The sequence below is a fragment of the Suncus etruscus genome, chromosome 12 (genome assembly GCF_024139225.1).
Source record: "Suncus etruscus isolate mSunEtr1 chromosome 12, mSunEtr1.pri.cur, whole genome shotgun sequence".
Classification (NCBI taxonomy): Eukaryota; Metazoa; Chordata; class Mammalia; order Eulipotyphla; family Soricidae; genus Suncus; species Suncus etruscus.
Window position 1 is genome coordinate 83,565,585 of NC_064859.1, and position 5,585 is coordinate 83,571,169.

Here is a 5,585-nt window from a genome sequence, read left to right on the forward strand (position 1 = left end):
TGCTGTTTCTGCAGCTGAGTCTAGGATTGAAGTGGTGAAATCTCAAACTCATGACATCATATGTGATTCCATAGTAACAAACTGACTCTTTGAATGTGACTAAAAATAAACAATACTATTTCTGTGTATTCTAATGTATTCACTCATAGCCACTATTCATTTTGTTAAGTATTTATTTATAAAATCATATTTAAGTGTTTAATTTATAGAATACAATATTATTACCTTATTTTTAAATATCTTGAAGCATTATTATGTCATAAACTTATCACTCCTATTGTTGCTCTGATGTCTGAAAAAAACAAATATGAAAGTAAAACTAATTTGTGGCTCTAGTTGTTATTATTTATTACAGTTTGGGAAAGAACTGTTTGATAGTTCATTTTGAGTTTACATTCTTTGTCTAGAGTTTAGCCGCAGTCTTTATTCTTTCTTTCCCAATGGAGACGCCATTTGTTTTTAACAAAGTAGGAAACTGGTAGCTAGATATAGCATGAAAAATTGACAATTGCTCTGTATTATAAGTTGTTTGCTCATTGTTGACCACTAAAACAATCATGTCCCTTTTGCATACATTCAGAGATGATGTTAAAACCAGCCCTGGTTTTAGATAGCCCTGCATCTCACAAACCTAGTTTTAGGGTCAATAAGAAAACTAGATTAGATATACATTTTATGCCTGCCAAATGCTGTCAAATTATTATGGATCAAGACAGATTTCTCATTTTGCTTTAAAAGAGTTGATCCCTTAATTTAACTATTATAAAAATGTTTTGGCAATTTTAAGTTTATCAGAAATCCTCAAGAAAGTAAAATATGAAGGCTTGAATTTAAACTACCTGGATTTGACTTTTTTTTTCTTTCATTTCCTACCCATGTCTGATTGTGATCTGGGGATGTTGTTAATTTTCATACTTCAATTTCCTCCCTTATAAGATGGTGATAATAATGACAGCAATATCATTAATAGTTGTGATTTGAACTATTAATATATTTAGAAAATGACCAACACTTGTAAGTGATTTATGTTAGTTATTGTATTTTCATAATTTTGCCTACCTATAATACAAATTCAAATAGAAAATCTTTAGCTTAGTCCCCATTTAAAAATTTTATTGTGGAACATAATTTTCAAATTATTTATTTTGCATAACCAATCAAATGGTAATTTCACATTCTTTAGATGCCAAAAACTATTATTATTGATACAAAATAAGTAGGTCAGGCTGAAAGAGCAGATATTCTAATAGTAACTGAATAAAAATATTTTCAGATTTTTTTTTCAAAATATAAGAGAACACATCATTGACTTCTTTTTTTTTTTTTTTTTTTTTGGTTTTTGGTTTTTGGGCCACACCGGCATTGCTCAGGGGTAACTCCTGGCTGTCTGCTCAGAAATAGCTCCTGGCAGGCACGGGGGACCATATGGGACACCGGGATTCGAACCAACCACCTTTGGTCCTGGATCGGCTGCTTGCAAGGCAAACGCCACTGTGCTATCTCTCCGGGCCCACATCATTGACTTCTAACTAGTTCTTCTAACATCCATGAAAGATAAATTTCCTCTATGGCTCTTTTATATAATTCAGCATCCATATGTTAATTTTGGTTTTGATTAGTGTTTTTTTTTCTCATAGCATATAGTCTGGGAAAAATATGAGCATTTTAAGTATTTTCATTTATTTTATATTTTGGAACTTAAATATGTAGGTGTAGTGTTTTGTTCAGTGCTGTGGGGGATATTAAGTAATTATTATATTTTTCCAAATTTTCTAATTTGTTCTCTTTTATTATTTTTTAATTTTTTACCTGAATTGAATAAGAAAACAATAATGTAAAAACTTGATATTTAAATTTTTATGGAGGAAAAAAATCAACAAAATATAAGATGAATGTGTACTTATATAAACATATATATGTACTTATATATACATATATATCTATAAATGGAAATTGATTCATGTGGTTATAGTGACCAAAAAGTTCCACAATATGTCATCTCAAACTACAGAACCAGAGAAACCAGTGATATAAATCCTTATCTTAATGCCTTTAAAGTAGGAGTATTGATGCTTTAACTACCAATATAAATCAATATTTGAGAACTTAGATTTATGTTATGTAATCCAAAGGTTAATATATCAGAAGTTAGATGTGTAAGAGAAAGAGAATAAAGTGGATATTCTAGTTAGAAAATTTTTCATTACTTCTTCCACTTTTCTGCTCTAATGGCCCATCTGTTGAATAATGCCCATATTAACTAATTAATTAATCTTAATCATTAATTAATATTCTTTAATAATGTATTGATTTAATTCTATTAACCCTAACATTAATGTGATTTACATACACATCTAGAAATAATGATTTAGCAACTATGTGGACATATTTTATTTAGCTCAGAAGAGTTGATATATAAAATTAATCACAATGGACTCCTATCTTTTATTTGGCTTCTATTACTTACACCATGGTAGAACCTTGGAAATAAAACTCATTTGTTATAAAGCTATGGCATTGTCTGTGGCCTTTCCAAATCAATGAAAATTGGATTAACTAAATTAAATCATGATCATTAGTTCTAGTTGTGAGTAAATTTCTTAAAATGGGGTTTTACATATTTTATAATTTTACTGTTTATGGAACCACACCTGAAGATGCTCAGGGGTTTCTTCTGACCATGCACTAAGGAGTTATTCCTTGCAGTGTTCAAAAGGATTATTTGGGATGCCAAGATTAAACCTGGGTCTTTTATGTACAAGACTTGCACCCCACCCACTATACTATCTCTCTGGTCCCTTACGTATTTTAGAATACTACAATATGATCAAGGTTAAGTATAATAGTTGTTTTGCTAAATATTTTATCATAATTATTACACTATAAGGATACCTATCTTCTTGCACAAAAATGTTACTGAATGACAGATTACATGACTCCTGTTTGACTGACCTTCTGCTATTATTTTCTTGAGAATTTGTGATGTTATTTGGAACTTTTGCAGAATTTATTTGAGTCTCCTTAAGCTAGTACATTTCTACAATGTATGACACATATTGAATAATAAAACTCAGTATAGTTATCCTATAAAGTCTCCAAATGTCCATTTTCACAAGTACCAGCAGCATCAGTTCCACCCTAATATTTAGAAATAAATATTCTTGAAAGTGGTTCTATTGCCTTCAAAGTTAAAAAAAAGAAAATTAATATGTCAAAATATTAAATACTTTTACTAACATATTAATGTTTAGGTATATTAATTATGCCTATTTAATGTTTAGCCTTTGGTCAATGAGATTTTTAGTGAGATAGGGATAGTCTCCTCACCAACCTTCTCTACAGTATTATATATTTATTCTCAAATTATCAATATTAATTTTGAATAAAGACCTATTTAAAAATCAATATGATCTTTAATTCTCTTAAGAAATATTGTGGGAGACATTATTTTGGAAAAAATACATTTTAGATACATTCATCAACTGTTAATGTATTTCTGTAATTTTACTTTAATTCTATTCCTCACCTACCTTAGTCTTGCAATTTTCAATTTCTCTTTAATAAGCTTTCACATAGCCCCTTTTAGAAAATTACTTTATTGAACTATAGTTAACAATATTAAACAATTCACCAATTTAAAGTTATAATTCATTGTTTATTTTTTTATTATTTTATAATTATAATATAATTTTAATTTTGATCATAGTGGCTTACATATTGTTGACAATAATATTTTAGGTACATATTTACATAAAATCGGGGGAGAGTCCCATCACCAAATTGTCCTACCTACACCTCCGTTTTTGTCCTACCTCCCATATCCTCTTCCCTCACTCCCAGGGCTTCTAGAATATGTGGTCCCCTCTGTATCTAGCCTACTACTTAGTAGTCTTGCACCTATTTGGTCTTGGTTCCTCCCTTATTTCCCCCTCTAACTGGGAGGCAGGACTAGCTAGTTCAAGTTGTGTGGTTCATTGTTTATTAAGAATATTTCTGTATTTTTAATTTTAGACAATTTATCATTTTGTGCATACTTTAACTATTAATCACCTCTCTGGTCATTTACTAAGTAATTAATAATCCACTTTCTTTTGTTTTTTGTTTTTTGTTTTTTTGGGCCACACCTGTTTGATGCTCAGGGGTTATTCCTGGCTAAGTGCTCAGAAATTGCCCCTGGCTTGGGGGGACCATATGGGACGCCAGGGGATTGAACCGTGGTCCTTCCTTGGCTAGCGCTTGCAAGGCAGACACCTTACCTCTAATGCCACCTCTCCGGCCCCATAATCCACTTTCTTTAGAGATCTTTTATCACTGGCATTAAAAGAGTTCTGAGTTTTATAGTAAAATAGAACTATGTTCAAATCATACTTTCCTAGTCTATATCTTTGATTCACCTATTTGACTCAGATTTCATTTTATTATTCTTAAAATGGCAATAATATAACACTCTCTAAAGGGCTTTGAGAACTATTGACATCATAATAAACTGCCTAGTATTGATAGGAAAAAATTAATTTTTGACTAGTAAATTTTTCTGTTACCCTTTTGTATTTTTTTTTGATGAGTGACATTTTTAAGGAAATTTTCTTTTGTTTTGAGATCACACTTAGCTATGCTTAGGTGTGACTCATGGATCTGTTCTCAGATCCATATCTAGAGGTGTTCATGTCATCATGTTTTGTGATGAAGCTTAAATTGGGTTTATTTACATACAAGAGAAGATCTTACTTAAACCCTGAGTTGTCTCTGTAGCCCTGATTAGTAAATTTTGAATGTAGAATTTTACAAAGTAAGTTGTTATCAAGCATGGTTAGTAAATTTTGAATGTAGAATTTTGGAAACAACAGGGTCATTGTTCTGATCTTTTTTACCAGTGCCTTATCACTTAGATAATTTTACCTTAACACTATTTTAGAAAATTCAGTATACTTATTCATTAATGATGTCAAAAACTTGTTAGTTTGAGGAATATTAAGATTAAAATGAGTTCATATCAGTATACCTTAACTTAGATGTTTGGACCAGCGAGGTGGCGCTAGAAGTAAGGTGTCTGCCTTGCAAACGCTAGCCAAGTAAGGACCATGGTTCGATCCTCCGGTATCCCATATGGTCCCTCAAACCAGGGGCAATTTTTGAGCACTTAGCCAGGAGTTAGCTTAGCTCTGAGCATCAAAATGCTGTGGCCCGAAAACCAAAAAAAAAAAAAAAAAAAAAAAAAAAAAAAACAACTTAGATGTTAGCATAATCATTGAAAAACACTACTCAGGATTTCCTGTTATTTGCATTTGTTGCTTGTATTGTCTCTTTATATTTGTTTTTTTTAGTAAGTTATACACTAATATGGGCATAAAAGATATGATTTTTTGAGTGGCTTTTCTTATTTCTTTTTAAAGTTTTAAAGGCAATGTGGTTTACATAATTATTCATAGTTTAATTTCCAGTATTTATAAGTTTTAAAAATTGTACTGTAGGTAATTATCAAAAGTTTTAAAGTGTATCTGTATTTTGTCAGATGTCAACTTATATTTTTCTCTCCTATATGCTTTTAACTGACCTTATTTTGGAGAATTAAAAATAATAATTAA